At 46.9% G+C, this 13,055-nt stretch overlaps 1 protein-coding gene across 3 annotated transcripts in view; it reads left to right on the forward strand.

Annotated features, from left to right (window-relative positions):
- The window catches only part of ZNRF1 (zinc and ring finger 1), a 104,245-nt gene that overhangs the window by 65,746 nt on the left and 25,444 nt on the right, over positions 1–13,055 (forward strand). The window lies entirely within an intron of this gene.

Consider the following 13,055-nt stretch of genomic DNA (forward strand, 5'->3'; position numbering starts at 1 on the left):
TAGACGACACTGTTATCAATACCTCCGGGAGTTCAGCTGGGGACTTTTTACTTACTTGTAGCCTTGTACCCTTTTGTAGTAGGTAGAAGTTGTGTTGTAAGGTACCTGTGTCTTAACCAAGCAGTTTTACTATGTGAGACTTACCCAAAGGATGATACTGGACACGGTGCCCAAGATACTCAGTTGCTGTCGTGATGTAGTGTTGTTACTAATACTGAAAAACTGGGGACTGCCTAAATGTCTATCTGTCGGAAATTAGCTAGAGAAATTATATCTCCGTACCACGTAACCATTTCTTAAAAGAGATGAGGGAAGTTGTATTATTTCCATGTAAAGAAAATATATTTAAAATGAAAAAGCAGGGGTGCATGGGTGGCTCAGTCGGTGAAGCAGCCGACTCTTGATCTTGGCTCAGGTCATGATCTCAAGGTCGTGAGATCAAGCCCTGAGTCAGGCTCTGGGTGGGGAGCCTGCTTAGGATTCTCTCTCCCTCTCCCTCTGACCCCTCCCTCACTCTTGAACATGGGCTTTTCTCTGTTTCCTTCTTTCTCTCAAAAAAAAAAACAAAAAAAAACAAAAAAAAACAAAACAAAAAAAAAACAGATTTCAGGGTGCTTCCTGGCTCAGTCAGTAAAACCTGTGACTCTTGATCTTGGGGTCATGAGTTCAAGTCCCACTTTGGGCATGGAGTCTGCTTTAAAACAAAGCAGATTTCAAAATCCTGGAGATGGCATGATATTAAAAAAAAATGAAAATATAAATATCCAGAAATATATTTTACAAATAAAAATCTATTGATCTACCTCGGGGAAGAAAAGTATCACGTGAAACAGGTCTCAAAGTTTGGAACCGAGTGCCCGCGTTCCTCAAGAGCACATTGCCCTGGGAAAGCCTTGGACTGGAAGAGCATGGCAGTTAGAATTAGCGAACGTCTTATAACGTGCTTACGTGACTGGGGGGCATCCCCACACGGTGCGCCGTCCCCAGTGAAGGTACCTTGCCTGGCCGAGGTCCCCGTGTGTGTGGGGAGCAGCCCGCGGGGCGGCCGCGCTGGTGCAGCAAACCCCTTCCTCGGGAGGCTGCGCCGAGCTCTACTCCACACCTGCCGTTCCTTTTTCACAGATTGTCTCCTTGGTTGCTTTTGCCTTTTAAAGCCAAGCTCGAACATTGGTCGGTCCAAAAAGTGAAAGACCCAGTGACCTGGTTTTGGAGCGTGACCTCTGGAGGCAGAGCGCCCCAGGTGCGTGCAAGGGCTTCCAACACCAGCTGCCACCGTGAGTGAGCGAGTGAGTGAGTGAGTGAGTGAGCGAGTGAGTGAGTGGTTCTGGGTCCGGAGTCTGTGCAGCAAACTTCCACGTCCCCGGCCAGCCATCGTGCCTCCCCCTGGGGCACGGAGTGTAATCTCCCTAATCCAAGTTTGAAATGTGGCCCTGGTGGCCGGGGCTGGAGAACACACTTCCCTTGTCGCCCTGCGTCCATTTCCTTCCTTGTGTGAGCCTCTTTTCTGTCTGCCAAATGGACCCGAGGCTGCCTCACCAAGTTATTTTGGATGCACTCAAAAATGCGAGGGTCCACTCCCACCTCCCCAGTTCCATTCAGCACGGGGATGGAACCGAGCCGACGCCTGAGGAGAGCCAGTGGGGCCGAAGAAAGTGAGAAAAGGGGTACTTCCTGCCGCTCGTTAGCCAGAGAGGTGAACGGCGTTGTCTTACCATCTGAGTGAAGGTTAGCCAAAGTCAAGATGTAGCCCTTTAGCAACACCACTTTCCAGCTAAGAGAAACAAGAACAAAAGGAAAGAAAGTAAGAAGAGTCGCTCTGCAGATAGATATCTCCAGTTTGGGAACTTCATTTTTTTGTTTTGGTTGGGTTTTTTGCTTGGGATCTCAGCGTACGTACTGTAAATATTATTCCTAGCTGTGCCCTTCTACTTCCAGTATCCGTGGTATTTGCGCTCATGTTTAAGTGTGGTTTTTTAAATATTATGTTCCCTCAGGGCCCAGGCGGGGATCCTCAAACGTTCTCCTAGAGTGGGCTTATCTGTTCCCGTGGCTTTTTTTTTTTTTTTTTTTCTGTTTTAAGTTGATTCTACCCTCATGAACATCCCCAGTCCACCTCTTCCCTCTGGGCCTCAGCTCCTACACCAGACATGCCAGCTGTCTCCACTTGAATGTCTCTCAGAGTCCTCAAGATTTGGTGTGTTCAAAACTGCCCATCATCTTCATCCCCACCCCCTTCCCATAACCCGTCCTCTTCCTAGGATTCATACCTTCATAAAAACCACTGTTTACCCACTTCCTGATGCCAGAAACTTGAGCGTCATTGTTAACTACTCCTGCGCCCATTCCTCTAACTTCTAAGATAACAAACCCCAGAGTATGAACCCCTTAGAGATCTTTGTAATCCATACGCTTTTCTCCCGGGGTTGGGCACGGTATATAAGAGGAAGCAGAAAATTTTAGTAATCAAGATAATAATTGTTCAGGGTCGCGTTGACCAGATGTCCCTCCTGGATTCTGAGTCTGCCAGATGGCCCATTGGGCAGCCAGTCCGGAGGCCCCAGTGGCATAGGGACCTTAATGTTTGCCAGGGGTTGGCAGGGCAGTGGGGTAGCCTGGCCCACACCTGCTTTTCTCCATTCACACCACTTTGGGCCTGAGTGACTGCAGCAACCCCCTAATTGCTCTGCAGGCTTTCAGACCAACCCAGTCCATTTACTGCACTGTGACCAGAGTAGTGTTTCTAAAATGTTCTAAAATCCAGAGTTTCTGGATAGTTTGTAGTATTTCCGGAATGAGGCACCTAAGTTCTCAGTGTGCCTCACAAGGCCCTATCAGATCTGATCCCTATCTCCCTCTTAGCTCTCACATTTTTTTTTTTTTTTTGCCATTCTACCTGTCAACATTTTTTTAAAAATGAAACTTTTTAAAAATTACAGTTTAATGTACATATAGAAAAGTGCTTATATTACATTTTAAGTGTGCATTTTGATGAATTTTCACAAACTGAGCAACTCTGTAACCAGCATCCCAGGAGACCGCTCATGCCCCTTTCCAGTCACTGCCCCTCTAGCAGGTGACAGCCGTCCTGACTTGTAAAACATGGATTTGTCTTATAATTGTGCTTTAATTAGATAGAATCAGAAACCATATGCTCTTATGTCTGTTTCCTTCCTCAACAGTATGTTTATGAGACGCGTCCGTATTGTTAGGTGCATATTCATACACCTTCCATTTGCTTTGCTGTAGTAGTTTTCCATTATACGAATACACTACTTTTTTTATGTGTCCGTTTGCTCTTACCCTCAAGCTGTGTAACAAAATAGCCCCAAACTAGAAGGTGTAAAATAACCGTTATGCTCACAGATTCTGTGGCTCTGGTATTTGCTTGGGGACAGCAGGAGCAGCTTGCCTCTGCCTCCTGATATCTGGGGCTTCGGCTGGAAAACCAGCTGGCTGGGTGCTGTGTCTTGATGGTCTGTTCACTCACTTGTCTGGCTCTGGCTGAGACCTCAGTTAGGGCTCTCAGCCAGAACGCTGATGCGTGAGGCCTCGATGTTTGGCCTGTGCTTCCTCGCAGCATGGCAGCTGGGTTCCAGGGGGAGGGTCCTGAGACACAGCGAGGTGGCAGCTGAGTCTCTTGTATGACAGCCTCATGCATCATAGCATCTCTACTCGACCCACTTGGTCAGAACAGTCACAAACCCGTCCAGGTTTATGGGAAGAAAAAAGATTCCAGAGCTTGGTGTAGACCGGCAAGGTTCTGGAAGTGTATGTGGGACTGGGAATACTCCTAAGGCCATTTTTGGAAAATACAGTCTGCTACTCCATGCGACTGGTGATGGATTTTTACCTCTTTGATCCAGCCACACTGATAATTTTTTTAGTTCTTTGAGAGAACAGTCCTCAGGCCTTCTGCTCGCCCAACCTAGCTGCCTGGCTGCCTCCTACTTACCCTTTAGTCTCAGCTGAACCGTTCCTGCTTACCAGAAACCTCTCTGACGTCACTGCCTCCTCAGCCCCAAGCCTCAAGATCTCAGGGAGGGCTCTGCTGCCAGTTGCATTTGGCACGTTGTCCTGTCCCTGTCCTAGCAGTGATGATGAGGTGGTCCCCCTGCCTGCATACCCATACATATGCAGCCCCCATCAGAGTTTAAGCTTCATGAAGGAGCGCTTTCTGCCTTGTATGCCAATCAGTGACTGGCACTTATATGCCAATCAGTGCCTGGCACTTAGCAGTTGTGGGTTGAGAGCCTCCCATCAGCCCCCTTCTTTTTCTGGTAAGAAATGTAACCAGAGCTGTGACATGAGTCATCCAGCCGGAAGTAGGTGCCTCTGGGACCGGCACTCCCAGGTCCACACTCTGAGGAGAGGCGTTGCAGCGGATGGGCCTCCTTTTGAGCCACCCCCACACCTTCACCTCTGAAAGGCAGGGGCTAAAGTGACAAAGCCCAAGTGCTGCCATTCGTCATACCCTTCCTACGTGCAGACGGCGAAGACAAGTGAGGCCTCCTCTCCCGTCCCGAGCCCTGGACCATTTGTCAATCAGCTAGCTAGTTGGGTGAAAGATACTGTTAGAGAAATTGGGGCCAGGCTGCTTTTCACAAGTATTGATGGTTTGCTGGGTTCTGTTAATAGCGCTTTTTTTTTTCCTTTCTTTCTTTCTTTTTTTTTTTTTTTTTTGTGTGTGTGGCTCCCTCTGGGGCAGAGGTTGAGTTAATACTGTTGCTCAGTTTGTGGCATTTTATCATTGGTCTGGGCAAGGCCGTTCTCTTGGTTTTATTCATCTGTACATTGATTTACTCCCTTTTACTCCTAGTCTTCGTCCCCCTCCACAGCCAGCCATGCACACGTTTACTCTCTTATTGGTGTATCGTGAGTTGTTACTTTATGTGCATACGTGTAGTTTTCATTTTTGTTTTTGTGTTGGATTTTAGTTAATCATGTGCATCTGCTTTTTAAGTGAAAATGCTTTGTTTCTTTGTTTGAATTTGGCGCTGTGTTCATATCTGTCCTGTGCGTATGTTCCGTCCACTGCTGATGCCTGCTGCATGCTGCCTCATAGTGTCCATGCTCGGCACGGTTCTTATCCATCTATCGTCGGGGCTGCCCGAAGCCCACTGCTACCCGACTGGATGCTGTAGCGAACATCCTGTGCTGTCTTCTGACCGGCCTCTGGGAGACACCCAGAGGTGGCCTGGGAAACATACCCCAGTGGTGGGGTAGACCAGTGAACTTTCTAGGATGATTTCTTCTGAGGACTCAGAAGAGACGATTGTGTTTCATTTCTCTCTTGTCTCCTAAATGCTAGAAAGATAGGTTGCTTAGACCACCCAGCTTTTAGCCTAGCTCTGCAGTCTCCCGGCGACACCACCCAGAGACAAAGGTTGGGGTTTTATTCTCTTGTGGGACAGTTTGAAGTCTGAGTTTCTTCACTTGAATTGTTCAAAATCCCATTGCTCCTTTTGTGTCCATGTGTACAATAAGCTGCGGCTGCCGAGTTCTATTCTGATACCCTGTTGTCCGTGACTGTTTCTAGAGTCCTGTATGGAGGCAGCTCCATACGGGTATAGTGCCAAGAGGCCAGTCAGTGGAGTCAGGCAGGCACAAGCACACATTTGCCTTCCCCATGTGTGTGCTCGCCCCGTCCATGAGCTGGGGTGACGTCCATGAGCTGGTGTGCTCGCCCCGTCCATGAGCTATGGGGACCCACATGCAAGCACATAGCACAGAGCCTGTCCAGGGGCAATTCCCACTCTTCCTTCTTGGCTCCCCTCTTATGAGACATGAAAGCCCCTGGTAAGAGTGTTGAAAGAGCACAGTGTCTAATGGGTGTTGATCTGTATTAAAATATTTGTTACCACATTGTGAATTATTTATAGATGGACTTATGTCTGGAATTTGTTTCCAAAGAATCCGGGTGCCTGGAGGAGTGGGTTGGGGTAGAGAGCAGGTGACTGTATAATTTATTGTCTAGTCCCAGGCATGTTTGAGACTGAAGAGGGGCTCTTAATTACACCAGGACAAGCTTAAACTGAGATTGTCTAGGCAAACCAAGACCTGGATACCCTAAGAGAAAATGAGACAGAATTGACCCTGAGTTGATCATTGTTGAAACTAAGTGATGAGTACCTGGAAGCCCATTATTTTCTATTTTTTGTTTGTCTGAAAAATTTCCATAATAAAGAGGGTTGGGTTTTTTTTTTACATTTTTAAATGTTTTATTTATTTTTGAGAGAGAGAGAGAGAGAGAGCGAGCAGGAGAGAGGCAGAGAGAGAGAGGGAGACACAGAATCTGAAGCAGGCTCCGGGCTCTGAGCTGTCAGCACAGAACCCGACGCGGGGCTCAAACTTACAGACTGAGAGATCATGACCTGAGCCGACGTCGGATGCTTAACTGACTAAGCCACCCAGGTGCCCCCATTATTTTTTTAAGGAAATCTATCTATTAGCTAAAGCATTCCGAAGTCCTCACTTTCCGGGAAATGGTTATGGGGACAGGGGGCAGAAAGGTCACCGCTCTTCCACCTGCAGGCACTTCCTCGCGGGGAGGAGGAGGTAGCGAGGTCCTGCCTGCTCTCATTGGTAGGAGAAATGAGAAACCAGAGGGGGTTCAGCTCAACATAACTTGGTTTAGCACGGGGGCAGGGCTGACCTCTTTCTGGCCCCCAGGACTTTCAAGCCCTGCCCAGGTGGCAGCCCGAGCGGAGCCGTCCACATCCGCTGCACACCACACTCGCGGTAGCAAGGGTGCCTGCGCTCTGTGCACCCGCACATGTGATTACTATCAACACCCTGTGTCAGAACCACAAGTTGGGCAGGAAGCAGCGTGACCGCAGTGGGTTTTTAACTAACATTCGGTCTCACAAACACTTCACCATCCTACTTAACTCTCACTGTGGTATGGCAGTTGGTGGAGCCCTGAGTGGTGGAAGGTAGCCTCCGCTGGGAATGGACTCAAACAACAGTGTAACATACTCTTAATTTGTTATCTCTTTCCAGTTGTACAGCTGGGCCTCTTTCACACAGTTCCATGAAGTGTGATATTCATTCATCCAGCAGATATTTTCAAGAGTCTGTCATATGCCATGGTCTGGGAACACAGCAGGAAAAGAAAAAGACTCTGCCTTCAAGGAGCTTATGTTGTAATGGGGGTGACAGATAGCCGGCGCAGCGGTGGTGAATGCTAAGAAGAAAATAAAACACATTGGTCTGGGGAGGGTGGACCGAGATTGGTGTCTGTTAGAGGGGTTGTCGAAGGAGGTGAGAGGGAACTAGCAGATGTCAGAGGAAAGGGCATCATAGGGGACCAAAAAGCAAGTGTAACAACGTGGTGGGGGCAGGTGGAGGAGGGTCACCTTTCTCAAATGCTGCTGATTGTTGGAGAATTGACTTTAGGATAGCACCATGGAGAGGTCCTTGGTAATCTTGGTAATGGCAGTGTTGGGGGTTGGGCCAGTTCAAAAGGAATGGAAGGAGAGGAAGTGAAGAAGACCGCAGATAATTCCTTGTTGGTGTTCCTCATTGTAAATGGGGCAGTTGCCGAAGGTGTGGGTGATACTGAGAGTGTTGTAGAAGCTGGGGACTAGCACATGTATGCGGACTCGGTAGAGAGGGAAAATGTGTTTTTGGGTTTTTTTTGTTTTGTTTTTTTTTAATTTTTTTTTAATGTTTATTTTTGAGACAGAGCATGAACGGGGGAGGGTCAGATAGAGGGAGACACAGAATCTGAAACAGGCTCCAGGCTCAGCTGTCAGCACAGAGCCTGATGCGGGGCTCAAACTCACGGAGTGTGAGATCATGACCTGAGCCGAAGTCGGCCACTTAACCGACTGAGACACTCAGGCGCCCCGGGAAAATGTGTTTAGTGGAACTTGTAAGTGGCCCTCTGGTGTGCTTTAGTAAATGTTAAATGACCCTGATCATGAGGTAGGGAGCCCTGGAAGGCCTGGTTCAGTTTTCTCTTTCTCTTGGCGGTCCCTCTTCTCCATACTAAAAGTAAGTCCTAAGTGTTTGCACTGTTGTCAAAATATCTCAAAATGGTGGATAATCTTTTATCTGTAATCTTTTATTACACAAATGGTTCTGAACTTTGGGGTTACAAACCTAAACCTTTTGACAGGCTATGGATCTGTTCCCCAGAAAAAAACATACCTACCACAGAACCTGGCATATTATTTCAGGTTGATGGATCCTATGGTGTCTATTCTAGAAGTGTTCAGGTCAAGAAGCTGCATGTTCAGTGCATCCACTAGACAGTCACCTAAGGCTAGGAAAATGGCAGAAAGAATAAGAACTCTGTGGCCTTGTTATCTCTCTTCTTCCCTAATAGATTATCAGTTCCTCAAGGGTAGAAATTATATTCAGTGTTTCACCGTGTTTCCTAACCCCTTAATAACTAGAGTAAAAATGAATGGACAGACAGACTGACCCACTTGGTTGCTCATCCTGTTTGAGTGTGGCAGATGGCTGGCCTCAAGAGATGATATCGTGCTGCAGTAATTTTTAGTAGAGTCAGGGAACCCCAGCTACTTCCCCCTTTTAAAATTCAATCCTTTAGGAGAATAACCATGTCTCCTAAAATATTTTGCATTCATTTCCTATTACTGCTATAACAACTTATCACAAATTTGATAACATAAATTTACTCTTACATTTTTGGAGGTTAAAGTCTGAAATGGTCTGACTGGGCTAAAATCAAGGTGTTGGCAGGAATGCATTTCTTCTGGAGGTTCTAGAACAGAAGCCGTTCCCTCACTCTTTCCAGCTTGTAGAGGCTCCTGCTTGTCTTGACTCAATGGCCTCTTCCATTCTTCAAAGCCCACAGCCTAGCATCTTCACATCTGACTCTGATGTCTGCTCCCCTGATTCTCAGGTCAGTCTCATCCCCTTCTAAGGAGGAGACTTGTGATTACACTGGGCCTCCCTGGTTAATCCTGGATAATCTTCTGTTCTAAGATCCTTAAATTATCCCATCTGTGAGCCCTTTTCGTCATGGAAAGTAACATTCCCAGGTATCCGGGATTAGGATCTGGACGTATTTGGGGGACCAGTATTCTGCCTGTCACACGCTTGTATGGCTTTTTACACATATGTTTTTGTTAATGGCTAGGCTGGCCAAACTAAAAAATGGGGAGCTCACGGAAGCTAGGTGACTTGGCATTGGCGACGTCACTTGGGACTTGAATGCCAGAATTCTGAGTCCAGACCCATGTTGTTCTGTTCTGTTTGGTTGCTTGTTTTTTTGTTTGTTGATTCTTTTGTCTTCCACGGATTTCATTAAGTGATATTTATGGGTATTTAGGTTCCCGATGCCAATATTTTGTGAAGGGATGTACTGACTTGAAATGAGGGGATGTTAAAATCTGTGCAAAAATAATCACCAAGCCAAAAATGTCAGCATGCAGAAGGACTTCCCAGTTTATGTAGTCCTCCCGTTTCATACATGCGTGTAAGGCGCAGTACAGGGTCAGCCTGCTGGCTTGACATCTTGTCCACTGACATACATGTGATTCTATATGTCACATCATATCACACTGTTTGTCTGCCCTGCCAGCCAGATTACGTTTCCTTAGGAGACCCCTGACTTTCTTCACCCGGCACTGGTACCGTGAATAGGGATTTGTGAGATATTGCCCTGTTTCTGCCACCACGTCGGAGTGTCTTCCTCTTGCTGTCCCCTCTCCCTCTCCCCTGTTTGTCTACCAGACTCAAAGTAATCTGAACCAGAGATGAAGAAAACCAGTCCAGTAGCACACTTTATATGTCTTGATAGTGGTCATACACTATTTTAGGAAGCTTAGAATTCATGATCCTTCTGGCTCGTGCTTTGTGTCTGGAGGGTCCCTGGGGAATCCTTTTTGAACTCATTGGTTGGTCAGTACCTCAGAGCTCTCCAGGGTCTTTCCATCTCCTCCTCTGCGGTACTCACGGCCGTGGATGACAGAAAAGCAAAGGCTGAAGCATGAAGGTCTTCTCTTACCCTTACAGTTCCCTTTGATAAGATGGATCGCTCTACTGCTGTCAGACTGTCAAAACAGCCCCATTCTGTTCTTCGGCTTCTTCCTCTTTAGATTCCATTTCAAAGCACAGTTGTGGCCTCAAGGACTGTGTCCTCCGAGTCCTTGCTTCCGTCTACCTCTGCGTTGGAGGTACAGCTGAGCAGAGGATGCCCTGCTGGGAAGGGGCCAGGTCTAGGCCCAGGCAAGAAGCCAGCCAACATTCACTCTGCCAAGTAACCGAGCTCAGCCTGCAGAAGTGCTGCGTGCCAGGGCCCAGGCTGGAGGGGGTAGTTGTCAGGAAGGGGGTACCGCAGCACGCGCTCTGCATCCTGAGAGGACACTGGGAGCTGCGGAAGAGCCTGCCAGCAGACCTCCAGGAAGGCCGGGGCTGTCGGCATCGATAGGGCCAGGCAAATGGTGTTTTTCACGATGAGCCGTCACTTAGCCGTTGAGTGTCACGTCCATTTGCCTGGTGAGTCGGATTCTGGTTGAACATGATATAGTAGTACATTCAACTGTTTTCCTTCTCTCCAAGTGAAATTCCCATCGGCCATATGGACGCTAGAGTAGACAATGCCTTCAGAAACTCAGAAATAAACTATTGATTCTGTATAGATTTTGTGTGAGACTTTCCTTCTCTGTCCCTTCCCTTACTCTCCTTTTCGTCTCCAATTCCACCTCCAAAAGCATACATATGCACACTTTAGTTAAAAAAAACAACAACAAAGTTCGTTAAAGGTTCTTTTTTAAATAAATCAGTCAAGACCCCAGGACTTGAAAAAGAGTATAAACAGGGGAGAACCAGGCGAGTGATAGGGTGATTCTCAGCACAGTCCGGGCTGTGGGCACTGCTGTGAATGACGGTAGACCTGCGCGGCTGGTGTCCTGCTCAGACGGTGTCCCCCTCTGGAATTGGAAGAAGTGAGGCCCCCTTCTGTTGCTCATCAGTCCACAGATCCTCTGCAGGTAATAACTGCCCTTTTTTGCCTCAAGACCAGATTTTATTGTTCCCTTTGTCTTTTTTGAGGTGACCCACATCACCTTGGCCCCACTCATTGCTGTTGAGTTTAGGAAGAAAAGGCTGAGGATTTCTGCCCACTCCTAAGAGTGTTCTCTGGCATTGCCCAGACACTGGAAGGCCCACTCCAACAGTGGCTACGGGTATCGGGTCCAAGGCCCATAGGTGTGTGGTATACAAAGGATTGGAATGAAGTTGGGGCAGCCAATGAGAGGAAAACATGGTATTCAGCTAGTAACTAGTCATTTCCTGGCCGGACCTGTTTCTCCCGTTGCCTAGCTTTTGGGTGATCACTAATATCTAAGAATTTAAAGAAATTCTGGCTTGACTCTTTAGATGTTAGATCATCTTCCTCTTATAATCCATGATCCGTCCTTTAAATAAGACCTCTCTAAAACAAAAGCCAAATGTTCACCTGGAGTCTACATGCATACTTTTCAAATCATGATTGGATGCCCCTAAACTTGCCTAAGCATGGTAGCCAGGTGACAAAGGATTATAATTTGACACTGATCTTTCCTGGCTCCTAGTTGGGGACTTGATCACGCTCACTCTAAGGCTTTTTTCTGTATTCATACCTCAGGCTTGGGTCGTCAGACCCTCAGGTCCCCACTTAACCCTCTCCCCAACACTCCCTCCTAAGCAGACCTTTTAGGGCCTCTGTCTGGAAGAAATGGGTTAGAGTGTCAAAGGGAACAGAACTAATTAGTAGCCATAGCTCTGGTTCCTGGCAAATGCCTTTCCTATTCTTCACTTGACTGGAATGCTGCTGTCGGGCTCCACCTGCCTAGAATTGCTGTAGCAGTAGGGTGGGTTTGATGTCATCAGGCACATATCCATGCACACAGATCTTCCCTTTGTTCCCTCTGTAGATATCTTCATTGAGCCTGTTTTCATCTGCAGCAAATGAACAGGAATACTACATGTATTGGGTATATGATTGGGATTCATTCTGTATATATTTTATTTATTTATTTGTTTGTTTATTTAACGTTTATTTCTGAGAGGGAGACAATGCGAGCAGGGCAGGGGCAGAGAGAGAGGGAGACACAGAATCCCAACCAGGCTCCAGGCTGCAAGCTGTCAGCACAGAGCCCAACATAGGGCTCAAACTCATGGACCGTGAAATCATGACCTGAGCTGAAGTCGGACGCCCAACCGACTGAGCCACCCAGGCGCCCCCAGTCTGTATATATTTTTAAATACCCATATATGTATTTTTCATATATTCACTGATTCTAAGGCACATACATTTCACAATTTAACAACTCGAAAATCAAGATGTGTCATATAGTCACATCTTAAAATTATAATTGGCAGGAGTTTTTTCCTCTCTTGAAGGTTCATAACGGTGTCTTTAAATTGATGACCACCTTAGAGTCCACAAAATATACTATGTAGGGTCAGCTCATGTTCCATTTCTTTGCCTGAAGAATTTGTGAGTTCCTCAACTAGGCAGATGTTAACAGTAAGCCTCAGTATATTTGAGCTATACTGAGTACAGCCTGGTAAAATGGCCACTCCACGTTCCACATGACTTTTTCTCTGCACAGAACACCCGCACATCCGTCTTTGATTGGGCTTTAGAACAGTGTTGGGCACTATGCAGATACTGCTAAGTGTCTTGCACCAGACCACCTGGCTAGTGACTGGGAGAGCCTGGTTGTTCTGACTCCTGATAGGATTTTCTTTCCTTCAAACCCGTCAGCCTAGAATCCAGAAACAGCAAAAATATTTTGGGGGTGGAATATACTGTGCTTAGAGTAGAGAATGGAGAACACTACTGAGAGAATCTTTATAGTAGGTAAAAATTGAGAATCTAAACACCCACAGAAGAAAAGAGCTAAGCACATTGTCACTATAGAATGCATAGACATTGAAAATGACAAGTACGCGGATTGTTGCTGATGCAAGGAAGTCTGTATACTTAAAAAGCAGAATATGAATATCCAAACAGAGAGGATTCTGGGAAGATAGTGGCTGGAATGCACGTCTCATCTTTTTGACTTCCAGTGCCAGCTGTTTACCTCTTCCAGCTA

Source organism: Panthera pardus, unplaced genomic scaffold (assembly GCF_024362965.1).
Source record: "Panthera pardus isolate Hobbes unplaced genomic scaffold, ASM2436296v1 HiC_scaffold_19, whole genome shotgun sequence".
Lineage (NCBI taxonomy): Eukaryota > Metazoa > Chordata > Mammalia > Carnivora > Felidae > Panthera > Panthera pardus.